This window comes from Ailuropoda melanoleuca, chromosome 19, assembly GCF_002007445.2.
Source record: "Ailuropoda melanoleuca isolate Jingjing chromosome 19, ASM200744v2, whole genome shotgun sequence".
In the NCBI taxonomy this organism is placed as follows: domain Eukaryota; kingdom Metazoa; phylum Chordata; class Mammalia; order Carnivora; family Ursidae; genus Ailuropoda; species Ailuropoda melanoleuca.
In genome coordinates, this window is record NC_048236.1 from 26,561,951 (window position 1) to 26,577,731 (window position 15,781).

Sequence of the window (15,781 nt, forward strand, 5' to 3'; positions counted from 1 at the left end):
GACCAGAATATCTTAAAACCCAGTTACATCTTCACTTATCAAGGTAAGGATTCTGAATGTCTCTCATAAACATGATGTGAGATATAAGGGACAGAGAGCTAATCTGAAGCCACTCTGAGTCCTCCCAAAGACGGACCCTGGAAAGGGAATGGAATCTGATTAGAACGAGACCACCAGAAAATCAGAGGCTGACAGTAGAGTGGTCAACTGAAGGAGAAAGCAGTAGCTAAGGCCCAAGAAGCGCAGATAAACATTTAGAGTGGGTCCTCGGAAGAAACTACCAGAAGGCCTACAAGAGATGGAATCAACTCCAAGTGCCTAGTAGACCCAGAGAGAATAAAATTATCTTATTACGCTAACAATCAAGTAAGGACTTACATGTACACTTTATCTCCACCCCCCACCTTTTCAGTGGTGACCAGCAAATGGGGGAGGGGAAGGAGAAGTAAGGGTAGGAAAAGCGCCTCCTCAGCCAAGGGCAACGTCCGCTAGGGTCAACAAGGCAGAAGAGGGACAGCCAAGAGAAGACTCAACGTAAAATCAATTTCAAGGAGGACTTCCGCCTCTGATAACCTACTTGTGGCGGACTAAGGACCTCACCAAAAATAACTAGATATGATGCATACATTTTTAAAATATATTTTTGGAGGCATGACAGAGATAGCAAGGCTTCCTGGATTTTAAGGGTCAAGATACTAGGGAAATTAGCAGCACATGCAAGTAACTCCAAAATTCTAACCTGCTTCCCCCACACACACAGGGAATTTTCCATTAAGTAAAATGATCAAAATAAACAACAAAAACCAAGGCAGGAAAATTTTAAGTTACAAATTCCAAAGAGATGCAAATAGCAGTGGCCGACATTCTGCACCTCTTTTTCCTAGCAGCGTAAACCAATTCCTAAATGGTGTGTAGGATCCTGGTAAACTCATCAGCATCTCTGATGTAAGGTACTCCATTCTAAGGGAAGAAGCAAACTGTAAATAGATGAGGCCTTATAAAGACTCAAACCCTACTTGAATTGGCTCCCTCTTTGTACAAAGATGATTTTCCATTATTCTAACTGTCTGGCAGAAGCTGTAACTAATACTCTCAGGAATAAGATAAGAGTCTCTATAATTTTCTCTCTGTCACACACACACACACATAAATGAATCAGGTATGAAATTAAAACTCACCAGGAATACCTGAAAATCAGGCCAAGGAAGAAGATAAATAATAGAAATCAAGCTAAAAATGAAGTATATGTTAGATTATCAGACGTCGACCTTAAAATAACTGTGATTAATTTGTTAGAGGGCAAATGACAAAATAGAAAACTCGGCCATGGAATTAGAACTATAAAAAATGTTCTAATAGAAATTCTCTAACCCAATGACAAATTAATAACACAATTAATTCAATCAATTTATTTCAGAGCAGACGGTTTTGAGCTGAGGAGAAATGGGAAATAGAGCAATTCAGGAGAAACTATGCAAACCGGCACATGAAGAGGAAAAGAGGAGAGAAAATATATATATATATATATCACACAGTGGAAAAGCCTAGCATGTACATGTTCTCCCCTGTATACGTAGGGGTAAAAAGAGCAAGTAGGGTAAAAGCAATATTTGAAGAGATAATAGCTAATTCCCAAAGTTGATGAACAGCATGAAAAATCTCACAAATCCAAAGCAGAAAACAAAGTAAAAAATGTCCAGGAACATTATAGTAAAACTGCTAGGAAAGGATAATCTTAAAAGCAGTCAGAGTGCGCCTGGCTGGCTCTCTGTTAGAGGAGCATAGGACTCGATCTCAGCAGGGCCGTGAGCTCGAGCCCACACTGGGTGTAGAGACTACATACATACATACATACATACATACATACATACATACATACGCTTTAAAAGAAGCAGTAATAGATTCTGTCAAAAATTAACAAACAAGGGCGCCTGGGTGGCTGTCCGTTGAGCACTCAAATCTTGGTTTCAGCTCAGGTCATGATCTCAGGGTCATGAGACTGAGTTTCATATGGGGCTTGGTACTTAGAGCAGAGTGTGCTGGAGATTCTCTCATCCTCCCTCTCCCTCTCCCTCCCTCTCTCCCTCTCTCCCCGCTCAGGGTGGGCGATAGATGATAGATAGATAGATAGATAGATAGATAGATAGATAGATAGATGATAGATAGATGAGAGAGAGAGATGATAGATGATAGATAGAGATGATAGATAAATGATAGATAGATAGATATAGATAGATAGATAGATAGATAGATAGATAGATAGATAGATAGATGATAGATAGATGATAGAATCTTTAAAAAAAAAAAATCATTGCCTTCAAAGCAGCAGTAAGACTTAAACAGACCCCTAGACAGAAATGATGGAAGCCAGAAAATAATGGAATCATGACTTTCAAGAGCTGAAAGAAAACAGCTGCCAACTTTAAATCCAACACATTTTGGAAGATACACTACCAAATACTGAAACTAAACTAAGCTAGAAAAAGAGAGAGAACCTTTCAGGCAAAGGGAAAATAATTTACACCAGACATATGACAATTGAAAAAGAAAGAAATCTAAATAAATATGACTGTATAAAACGATAATAGTAATGTTGTATGGGGTTTAAACTGTATGTAGAATAAAAATGACAATAGCAGATAACAATAATAATAAAAGGTGGCAAGCAGTCTTTGGAGTTCTGAGACCTAAACATGATACAAAACTGGTAACAGTACTCATTTGTACTAGACTCTAATAATTAAAGGAAACATGGTTTAACTCTAGGCTAACAACTGAATATATTAGCAAAGGAAGAAATACGAAAAATCATTTATCTATGACTTATCTCACAGTTAATTGTGTTAGAGTTAAAAGAAGGAACAGAAAATAAACCCCAAAGTAGAAAAAGGAAATAAAAAGAGGAGAAATTAAAAAATGGGTAACAAAGTGTAATAAAGAAAAATCTCCAAAAACATTGATTCTTCTATTGGCTACTGACTATTGAATAATAGGAGATATGAATGACTTCGTGCCAATAAATCTGAACATTTAGCTGAAGTAGAGAAGTAAGTGGGAAAACAGCTACCCAAAATTTATACAAAAAGAAATAGGGGGCACCTGGGTGGCTCAGTCATTAAGCCTCTGCCTTTGGCTCAGGTCACGATCCCAGGATCAGCAGTGAGCCTTCTTCTCCCTCTCCCTCTGCCTGCCAATCCCCCTGCTTGTGCTCTCTCTCTCAAATAAATGAATAAAAGCTTAAAAAAAATAAATAGAAAATGTGGCATTCATGTAACTAACAAAAAATCTGCAATTAAAAGTTTTCCCACAAAGAAAATTCCCTGCTCCCACAAAGCACTCAGTGACAGCCAGGAATCAAGTGGATCCCTCAAGCAGTGACACTCCAAAGAGCTTAGAAAAGCGCAGAAAATGAATTTGATAGCTATAACATAAAAAAGCTTTCTGTAAACAGAAAAACATTCAAAAATAAAATTGCTTTCTGAATATGTCCTTTTACCATTGCATTTGAGACACATTTTTTCCTTAGACTGAATACAGAGAAAAAGTACTTTTTAAATCTTTTCTACTTCTCATCTAGTGTACAAATGACCCCCTCCCTTTTTGTTTTTCTTTTTTGAGATCAGGCTTGTAACTAGCAAATCTACCATGCTGGCAGAATTTTTTTTTTTTTTTTTTACCTTTCTGAGTGTCAGGTTTTTAAAAATATTACAATAGCACATCAGTTGCAGCGGAGGAGAAGTCGATAGTGGTGAGAGTGCCAGGGGCCATGCATGAATGTTTGTATTTCTCAGGAAGCATGAGAGCAAGGAGAAATGTTCATATGAAAGTCAATAAGTTATATTCAACAATCTCCAGATGGATTTGCAATAAGTAGGGGTATTTGTGTAAGTTGGTCCTACAGACCTCCAGCTACCATTTTGTGAAAAGGTAGGGTAAATACATAAGTTAATTGCATCTCAGATTTTGCCAGCTATTAGACTGAGTTGAAGGAGGTCACAGTCTCTCAATTTTTTTACCCTGCCAGGCTCCATTCTCAACAGTGAGCGTGAGTTTACATTGGCAATCACATGCTCCCTGCCGGAAGTGCAGCAAACCTTGCTTATATTAAAAATGGGAACTTTGGATTAAACAGAAGCCACTAACTCTGACATGTTGTTAGTGTCTGGGTAAATCAGATTCTCCTGCTTTTCAATTCTTGAGATTTTGAATATTTACACAATCTTTTTGGCTAAAATACTGTTTGTTACATTTCTATAACCACACTTTAAAAAATCCTTCCATTAGGGTTGACATGCCTAACTAAGTTTTTTTGTGAATTGCATATCAATAAAACTGCAACTGACCAATAATTTCCATTATATTTATTTGAGATAATATGAAGTTAATTAACATTTCATTGACAGCCTCACTTGAAAAGTACTTCGATTTTTTTCTAAAAGTTATAGGATGATATATTGCCATAAGAAGTCTCTGGAATTCTCTTTAAGGGAGAAATGCACCATCCTTCTGAGGTATCTGATGGATAAAATCTAGATTCACAAAAAAAGCCAAATGGAAACTGGCATCCACATCACAAAAGTAATCAAATTAGGGAGGTGTTATCTTGCTCCCTTTATGCTTTTAGAATATCTTGTGATTTTTTAAAATGTGATTTTACCTACTACATTTCTGAAATATAGGTAGTATGCCAAGCGTCTCCAGTGGCCATCATAATTAAATAGCCAAAGAAAAGCATTCATTTATCAAGTCTCAATGGTAATAAATTTTATAACAGGTACTGTGACAATGGAGTAACAAAAGATATCCTAAAATCATAAATATATCCAGCCCTGGCAATCAAAAGAATAATCAAAAAGTAATAAAAAATTATAAGATAAATCAAAAAATATTTACATAGTATTATGTTATCAACAAAATATGTTTAATTACTTATATAAAAACCATTTTGTTTTGACATTAAGTTCCATGCAGTGATGTTAAATAAGCCTCTATGTAACTACTACTATTTTTTATAATATTGTATATGAATATAGATTCTGTTACTGTTTAATGACCTGAGTTTAACACTATAATCTAGCATGTAATCTCATTAGCAACCAACAAGTACTTCTCTGGTGACTGATAGGAGCTATAGTGGAAGTAGAAATCTCTCTCACCTTTCTAGGAGTTGCATTAATTTCTGAGAGACGCTGAGTAAATACTACTGAAAACAAAACCAAAAAGAGACAAAAGGTAAAACGTAAAAATAAGACCTAATCTACATTTGCAATTTCATCTTCTGATTAATACTCCCAGCCATCTAGCCGCCCATCTAAATCATCTTTTTTCCTCAGGCTCACGCTCTCCATGTTCTGGGGCCTTAGCAAGTGCTGTTCCCATTTCCCAAGACGCCTTACCCATCTGCGCTTGCTCTTCACCTCAAAAGCTAGCTCCCTACCATGGTTTTTTCTGGCCCTTCCCCTTCAGCTCCCCCAGCACCAGCACTCAACACGGCGTCATCTTTGTATGTTTTGCATCTCTCTGCTGACTATGATGCTTCCAGGCAACGGTCACAGTCTGTCTCAGCATCTCCAACATCTGGCAGCGGGAGCAAAAATGCAAAACTGCACCCATCACACTCAAACTCGGCATAATGTGAAAAATAGGTTTGGGCTGCAACTGCATTGGATGCTGCGATGCCCATGTCTGCCAGATGCAAGTCGGAGCTGAGAAGGTCATGTGATGACTGGGAACTGCAGAGGTCACCTTGCTGGAGTAGGAGGCAAGCAGCATGTGTGGCCTTCGGCTCCAAGGACAAACAGTAGCTTCTCAAAACCAATGAGGGCTTTGCCCTGGGAGCATATTGAAGACTCGGGTCATGGCAAGTGTACCCAAGAGTGGGTTTTAATGATAAACCCTGTTTTCAAGAATTCAGAGAAACTCACTAATTTTTTTCTCTTTCTGTCTCAGTTCCACTGACTCACAGAGCAGTTTTTAGCAAAACCTCTGTATTTTAGAATAGTTTTCATTGCTTTAAACTTTTGAATTTGTAGTAATTTTAATTCAATAGCATATTTTAGATTATTTTTTATAAAAAGTTCACTATCATCCACTCATATTTCTCAGTCTTCAAGTAACAGCAAATAGATATATTGAGATGGAATTAAGAGATAGAGAAAGGCTTGAGTATTTTCTATTTTACGGAAGGTTATAACTGCNCTCTCTCTCAAATAAATGAATAAAAGCTTAAAAAAAATAAATAGAAAATGTGGCATTCATGTAACTAACAAAAAATCTGCAATTAAAAGTTTTCCCACAAAGAAAATTCCCTGCTCCCACAAAGCACTCAGTGACAGCCAGGAATCAAGTGGATCCCTCAAGCAGTGACACTCCAAAGAGCTTAGAAAAGCGCAGAAAATGAATTTGATAGCTATAACATAAAAAAGCTTTCTGTAAACAGAAAAACATTCAAAAATAAAATTGCTTTCTGAATATGTCCTTTTACCATTGCATTTGAGACACATTTTTTCCTTAGACTGAATACAGAGAAAAAGTACTTTTTAAATCTTTTCTACTTCTCATCTAGTGTACAAATGACCCCCTCCCTTTTTGTTTTTCTTTTTTGAGATCAGGCTTGTAACTAGCAAATCTACCATGCTGGCAGAATTTTTTTTTTTTTTTTTACCTTTCTGAGTGTCAGGTTTTTAAAAATATTACAATAGCACATCAGTTGCAGCGGAGGAGAAGTCGATAGTGGTGAGAGTGCCAGGGGCCATGCATGAATGTTTGTATTTCTCAGGAAGCATGAGAGCAAGGAGAAATGTTCATATGAAAGTCAATAAGTTATATTCAACAATCTCCAGATGGATTTGCAATAAGTAGGGGTATTTGTGTAAGTTGGTCCTACAGACCTCCAGCTACCATTTTGTGAAAAGGTAGGGTAAATACATAAGTTAATTGCATCTCAGATTTTGCCAGCTATTAGACTGAGTTGAAGGAGGTCACAGTCTCTCAATTTTTTTACCCTGCCAGGCTCCATTCTCAACAGTGAGCGTGAGTTTACATTGGCAATCACATGCTCCCTGCCGGAAGTGCAGCAAACCTTGCTTATATTAAAAATGGGAACTTTGGATTAAACAGAAGCCACTAACTCTGACATGTTGTTAGTGTCTGGGTAAATCAGATTCTCCTGCTTTTCAATTCTTGAGATTTTGAATATTTACACAATCTTTTTGGCTAAAATACTGTTTGTTACATTTCTATAACCACACTTTAAAAAATCCTTCCATTAGGGTTGACATGCCTAACTAAGTTTTTTTGTGAATTGCATATCAATAAAACTGCAACTGACCAATAATTTCCATTATATTTATTTGAGATAATATGAAGTTAATTAACATTTCATTGACAGCCTCACTTGAAAAGTACTTCGATTTTTTTCTAAAAGTTATAGGATGATATATTGCCATAAGAAGTCTCTGGAATTCTCTTTAAGGGAGAAATGCACCATCCTTCTGAGGTATCTGATGGATAAAATCTAGATTCACAAAAAAAGCCAAATGGAAACTGGCATCCACATCACAAAAGTAATCAAATTAGGGAGGTGTTATCTTGCTCCCTTTATGCTTTTAGAATATCTTGTGATTTTTTAAAATGTGATTTTACCTACTACATTTCTGAAATATAGGTAGTATGCCAAGCGTCTCCAGTGGCCATCATAATTAAATAGCCAAAGAAAAGCATTCATTTATCAAGTCTCAATGGTAATAAATTTTATAACAGGTACTGTGACAATGGAGTAACAAAAGATATCCTAAAATCATAAATATATCCAGCCCTGGCAATCAAAAGAATAATCAAAAAGTAATAAAAAATTATAAGATAAATCAAAAAATATTTACATAGTATTATGTTATCAACAAAATATGTTTAATTACTTATATAAAAACCATTTTGTTTTGACATTAAGTTCCATGCAGTGATGTTAAATAAGCCTCTATGTAACTACTACTATTTTTTATAATATTGTATATGAATATAGATTCTGTTACTGTTTAATGACCTGAGTTTAACACTATAATCTAGCATGTAATCTCATTAGCAACCAACAAGTACTTCTCTGGTGACTGATAGGAGCTATAGTGGAAGTAGAAATCTCTCTCACCTTTCTAGGAGTTGCATTAATTTCTGAGAGACGCTGAGTAAATACTACTGAAAACAAAACCAAAAAGAGACAAAAGGTAAAACGTAAAAATAAGACCTAATCTACATTTGCAATTTCATCTTCTGATTAATACTCCCAGCCATCTAGCCGCCCATCTAAATCATCTTTTTTCCTCAGGCTCACGCTCTCCATGTTCTGGGGCCTTAGCAAGTGCTGTTCCCATTTCCCAAGACGCCTTACCCATCTGCGCTTGCTCTTCACCTCAAAAGCTAGCTCCCTACCATGGTTTTTTCTGGCCCTTCCCCTTCAGCTCCCCCAGCACCAGCACTCAACACGGCGTCATCTTTGTATGTTTTGCATCTCTCTGCTGACTATGATGCTTCCAGGCAACGGTCACAGTCTGTCTCAGCATCTCCAACATCTGGCAGCGGGAGCAAAAATGCAAAACTGCACCCATCACACTCAAACTCGGCATAATGTGAAAAATAGGTTTGGGCTGCAACTGCATTGGATGCTGCGATGCCCATGTCTGCCAGATGCAAGTCGGAGCTGAGAAGGTCATGTGATGACTGGGAACTGCAGAGGTCACCTTGCTGGAGTAGGAGGCAAGCAGCATGTGTGGCCTTCGGCTCCAAGGACAAACAGTAGCTTCTCAAAACCAATGAGGGCTTTGCCCTGGGAGCATATTGAAGACTCGGGTCATGGCAAGTGTACCCAAGAGTGGGTTTTAATGATAAACCCTGTTTTCAAGAATTCAGAGAAACTCACTAATTTTTTTCTCTTTCTGTCTCAGTTCCACTGACTCACAGAGCAGTTTTTAGCAAAACCTCTGTATTTTAGAATAGTTTTCATTGCTTTAAACTTTTGAATTTGTAGTAATTTTAATTCAATAGCATATTTTAGATTATTTTTTATAAAAAGTTCACTATCATCCACTCATATTTCTCAATCTTCAAGTAACAGCAAATAGATATATTGAGATGGAATTAAGAGATAGAGAAAGGCTTGAGTATTTTCTATTTTACGGAAGATTATAACTGCTTGAACCATATTCATTTCTAGAAAAATATGGGTTCTAACCTCTCTGCAGTTTATAATGACATATCTCTGAGTGGGAACTTACAGAAGAGAACCAGATGAGTCTTCAAGCAGCTTTTTAAGCCCTATGACTTGATTTTAAAATAATGTTGTCATCAGATATCTTCTCCAAACCACCCAGGAAAGAGGTCACCCCAATAAGCAAACTAGGAAGCAATGAAATATGATTTAATAAGTATATTTTGTAGAAGTCCTTATGAATATAATTAGTGCTATTTAATGTCAGTTTAAAGATCATATGCTTAGTCATTTGCTATAATTTATAATTACAAAATGTTATTTTTAGAAGAATTTGTGAATTATTCGCTCACATGAATAAGCAAAAGTGATCATTTCCAATTTGTATGGTAATCGTTAGGGCTGCAAATGGAATTCACTTCTTCATGTTAGCAATTTGGGACTCATACCAAGTAAAGTTGAAACAGCTCCAGATGTTAAATAAAAAATACTAACCAACATACATTTGTTATGCTGTTAGAATTTCTAGCATAAAACAGTACCATTTTCAAAGCTCTACATGCTAGTTAAGAAAACAACATTTGCATAAACAACCTATCCAGAGTTCAGTAGGGCATCTGTCCATGAACTCAATGAAACAGATGCTAAGTGTCTAGGATTTCAGAAGAAGTGAGACCAGCATGGCTGAAACTATAAGGAAGACTATGTGGAAAAGAACACGTGTATTTGACCAGGGTCTTAAGTAAGCTGTAAAATTTAAGATGGAAAAAGAGAATGAGTGGCACAGTATAAGGAAAGGAATACATGTGTGAACAACGTGGTGTATACAAATCATGGTGACTACCCCAGCCTGAACAAAATCCTGTTCACAACCAGCATTTCCTAAGGTATCTTCCGTTGAATGCTAGATCCCAGGAAGATAATGGGTAGTGAAACAGTTAATCATGCAGTCACCGGAGACCAAATGATTGGTCGTGAATCCTAACCCTTTACTTCCGGGGTATGTAATCTTGAACAAGTTACTTAACCTCCCTTGTAAAATAGGGATACCAAGGTAAACTGGTATGGAATAAGCTAGCTGTTCTGTTAGTACCTGACGCACGATCCGTACATAACGCACGCTCATTCTCACCGGCCGCTACCTTTCCCTATAAAACACCGTGTGATCGAATATGCTTAGGAAGAAGTGTGCTATGTAAAAGTTCCCAAGTGTATTTACGCAGGATTTCCCAGACACCTTAATGTAACAATGTGTCTTATGAGTCCCAGAACATGCAGGGGTTCCAAAATTTATTAGGCTATAGACCCTTTTGATGTGGAACATAATTAACCTTCTGTGTAAGATTTTAGGGACTACTGTCCTATCTAACGTAAGGTAAGTGTCCTTAAATCCACACACCTTCCACCCCTTAGAGTCTGCAGTAACATTACCGACGTGGGCAACAATTTGTGATTATTATTAACGATAATAACGAACACATATTGAGCACCATATTTTTAGTCATCCCACTAGCAGCCCTATGAAGTACACTATTATTATGACTCCTTCTTCCGCTCAAGGAAACAGAGTCTCAGGAAAGTGACATTTTCAGGTTCTCACACCTCGTAAGTAGCAGAGCTCAGATTCATGTCAAAGTTCACAGACTGGACCCATCATTACGCTGCATGGCACAGAACAGTTCTGTGCTCCTTTGATTTCTCATAGTCTCACCTTCAACTCCCAGCTGGCTTATCGAGAACTGCCTTCCAAAAAGCTCAAAAGGCGGTTTGGTTGACTACAATTTTATCCATGTCCTTACAGGAATAAGGCACTTAAGAAATCACATTCCAATGCATATACGGTAGTTTTTTGGTGAGTTCACAGTTGGCTTTAGGTCAGCCTTCACACATCCCATAAGCCCTTAGTTACTCAGTCTATCTTGGAACTTTACAAGTGTGTCTATTTCAAAGCCAAGTATCTTATGTTCTTTCCTTTTCTCTTTCATAAATTATATTTTATTGATAATGTTCTGTACCACACCATGAAGAATCTCTTTTCTGAGAAATTGTAAATACTGTTGGGCAATAATGTCAGGGACAGTTCTCAAAGCATGCTCCACCACTGTCCCGTGCGTCCCTGAGCTTCCCCCCTCCCATCTGTATTAGGATTAGCGCACATCTTGAGATGGGCATTTATAAACTTTTAGAGCAACTTGACAGAATAGTGTTACGTTTACATTTAATATTAAATTTGGGGGCTTATGCTTTTGTTTCTATGTTTATTTTTGTTATTAGATTTGTTGACTTTTACAAAGATACCAGTCTGCAAAGATGCAGGAAAAGCTAGTCCTCTACCACAAATAGTTTGAGAACCACCAACTTAGGGGGAGGAAAATGACTTTAGAAAACAAATTCTTGCCCACACCAGATATCTCACCCCAATATAATATTCCCCTAAAATGCCAATTTCAGATCTTCTATCTGAAATTAACTACAAAAAATTCCACTTTAACTCTAGATTTCTGAACTGAAAATGGGATGTAAAAAGAAAATAAATTTTTTCTATGTTGTCCTTTTTCTCTTTGCACTTTACGTAGCTTACTTACATAGTTTCTACAAAGCCATATATACTGCCGTTATAGGGAGTAACATTAAACGCCAAGATAGCTTAGAAACCTTTGTTTTGGAGGTGAAATGTCTCACTGTCTAATGCTGATGTCACGAAGGGATGCATGACTTCCCACAAAATGCCTTTGAAGCTGCTGTCAAAAATAATATGGTGAGTTGATTGAATGACAGAGCTGCCAGAAGGACAGAACCAGTGTGACACTACCTTTCATAACTTAACTGATGCAGAAGGAAGAGACAGAAGAAGAATGTGAATGGCCAATGGTGAAGGAGGGTGTCACTCAATAAAAGTGGGCTCTGAGAGCAGAGAGACGACTTGTCCCATTACCCAGAGCTACCATCCAACAGCGTGCAGAGCAGCAGCCACAAGCCAGAGCCGCTGTCTGGAGGAAGGAGAGCCAGAAGTGGTCATCACGAACGTTACGTTACCTGTCCCGAGAGAAAAAAAATGCAACAAATGTTCAAAGAAATCCCTGCAGAGTTACCTATTTAAAGTAATTGTTGGGGCGCCTGGGTGGCTCAGTCGTTAGGCGTCTGCCTTTGGCGCAGGGCGTGATCCCAGGGTGCTGGGATCGAGCCCCGCATCAGGCTCCCTGCTCTGCTGGGAGCCTGCTTCTCTCTCTCCCACTCCCCCTGCTTGTGTTCCCTCTCTCGCTGGCTGTCTCTCTCTCTATCAAGTGAATAAATAAAATCTTTAAAAAAAAATAAAGTAATTGTTGATTATTCTATCTTAATTGAGAATTCAGTGTCCCTCAAGAACGAAAACACTGTGAGCCAAAGTGGCTCCTCCTGCATTGTTGCAGAAAGAGATCAGAAAACTGAAAGAATTTCAAGAAAGTCATTAGTTGCATTTCAGTATGAAAAATGAAACCTTTTTTTTGTTGTTGTTTGATTTTAAAACGTGCTCAACTTTTATTAGCCTGCGAGGGACATGGCTACTTCATTGCCAGGAAAGGGTGTGTGTGCGTGTGTGTGTGTGTGTGTGTCTGCACCTATAATATACATCTTTACACGCAATCTTGCCTATCTGTCTCTACTCTTTCCTATTAGTTTATATGATGATCATATGTTACTCTAAGGTCTCATACCACATTCTAAAAATAGCATTTCTGTTTTCCTCCCAGTCTAAAACAAAGGCCACAATAGAGATCCAATAAAAGAAATCTATTTAAACAATCCAAATTATGAAGGAATTATAGCTACATTGTATTCACCGGCCAAAGATGTATCAGAAGTTTAACCTACATAAGAGTTTTCCTTCCTATAGTAGTTGTACACTATATTACTCATTCTAGGAGGCAGTTTTGCTCTGAGTTCCCCTGTTCCCTGACAGCTGTGTTTATACAGAGGACGTCTTTGCCAAATTATTTGTTGCCTTCTGCTGTTTAATGTTGCTTTCTTCTTCCATGGCATGTTCTGAATTAGTCTTATTCATTCCTTTGCTTTCCGTGTAGCCTGATCTGCCTCACATTTCTGCTCTTTTGTTTTTTGCCATTCTGGTAAGATTTCAAGGGTTGTAAACAAACAAAAACTACAGTTTAACTCTATGTCATCGTGTTCTTTCTTTAAGCAAAATCGTGTCTGCTCCGTGCGAGGAGACATGGATTGGGACTTTTAAACCCTGTCCATGCCTCTATTAGTACAACCCATCCTGGCTCGTCTTCATTCATCTACCTACAGCTTACTAACCAAAGGCTCTCTGAAGCCCTTCTGCCTGTCACGTCACCTTTCCGTGGAGAAATCTATGCTCGCTGACCTTTCCCTTCCAATTTCAGGTCTAAATTTCTCTGCTGCATCATAACACCTAGAGCAACCCTCTCCCACCCTACCAGCCCAGCACTGTGTTTACTCCATTGTCCACCATGTGTTTTCCACTTCAAGCGAGCCTCTCTTGCTGTCCGTCCTTGCCTCTGGGAGGTTGTTTGTGTTGTTCTCTTCCTCTGGAATGTTCTTTGACTTCCTTATAGTTCAAGAACTGTCTTCCCCTTGAGAATCTTTTGTACTGCCGTAACACTTCATTTTTCTCTTGTTTACATATTCTCTTCATCATTAGTCATTTCAAGCACATTTAACATATCTCCTTAATTCAACTTTAACCCGTCAATTTAGAGAACAACTTAGAAAAAGGAAGAAGAAAAATCGCATGGTGCTTGTAAGGATGGCTGTTCAGTGGGCAATATGATTTTTGCTGGTGGAAACAGAAATGGCAACAATCTCAAAGGAAAGTAATTCGGTGGATAACCATTCAAAATGTAAAAACCACCTATTGTTTGACACAGCAATCCCACTTCTGGGTATCACCTTAAAAGAGTAAAGTTCCAACATAGAAAGATGCACGTATAAGAATATTCGTTGTTGCTCTGTTTTCTGTGACAAAAGTCTATAAACACCCTCAATATCTGTGGCAGGAGGTTGATTAAATGAGCTGTAGCATACTCACGCTATATTATGTACAGTCAGTCACATCAAAATATTTTGACCTTAGAAAATACGATATAAAAAACAAACAAAAAAGAAAATACAGTATACTACTAAGTAAAAAAAAACAAGTGAGAGAGCAACATATATAGATAATGGCCGCATTTTTACAAAAACAAAAAAAGTAGAAAAACATTCACATAGTTAACACTGATTACTTGGTTTGAAAGGTAGAAGATTGAAAGGAGAGAGGGGAAAAAAACTAAAACGAAATGGAAAAATGCATGTCATGGTCACTCATTCTGCTCACTGATACCTGGTTCTCTTCACACTTTGTGCACGTGGAACACTGAATTTCCTAGTATTCTTTGTTCCCCCCAGAGGTAGAGTCCAGTGATTCATCGGTTGTATATAACACCCAGTGCTCACTACATCACGGGCCCTCCTTACTACCCATCACCCAGTTACCCCATCCCTCACCCATCTCCTCTCCAGCAACCCTCAGTGTGTTCCCTATAGTTAAGAGTCTCTTATAGTCTGCCTCCCTCTCAGTTTTGTCTTATTTTATTTTCCCCTCCCTTCTCTTGTTTTCATCTGTTTTGTTTCTTAAATTCCACATATGAGTGAGATCATAGTGTATTTGCCGTTCTCTGACTGACTTACTTCGCTTCACATAAGACCATCTAGCTCCATCCACGTCATTGCAAAAGGGCAAGATTTCATTCTTTTTGATGGCTGAGTAATATCATTGTGTGTGTGTGTGCATCACATCTGTCTCTGGACGTCGGGGCTCTTTCCATAGTTTGGCTATTGTGGACATTGCTGCTATAAACATTGGGGTGCAGGTGCCCCTTTGAATCACTACATCTGTATCTCTGGGGTAAATACCTAGTAGTGTAATTGCTGGGTCACAGGGCAGCTCTATTTTTAACATCTTGAGGAACCTCCTACTGGTTTCCAGAGCGGCTGCACCAGCTCGCGTTCCCACCAACAGTGCAAGAGGGCTCCCCTTTCTCTGCATCCTCGCCAACATCTGCTGTTTCCTGAGCTGATAAGTTTAGCCATTCTGACTGGTGTGAGGTGGAATCTCATTGTGGTTTTGACTTGCATTTTACGGATGCTGGTGACGTTGAGCATTTTTTCAGGCGTCTGTTAGCCATTTGGATGTCTTCTTTGGAGAAATGCCTCTTCATGTCTTCTGCCCATTTCTTGACTGGATTTTTTGGGTTTTGGGTGTGAATTTCCCAGTATTGAGCCCGGGGTGAGCAGGTGACTAACTTTGACCAGAAAGTTGTGAGCAGAAGTAATGTGTGGCATTTCCGGGCCAGAGCACTCAATTGCCAATTAGAAACCTCCAGAGGTCCCTTGTCATTACTACAATGGTTTTGAAAGTACAGTTGACACAAAGCCTCCATCCCTGGGTTCCTGGGTGACTGCAGAGGTGGAAATCCAAGACTTCCCTAACCCATGTTGGACATGAGGCATACCCACAACTTCTCCCGCACTAAGCTACTGAAATTTTGGAGTCGTTTGTTACTACAGCATAACCTAATCTAC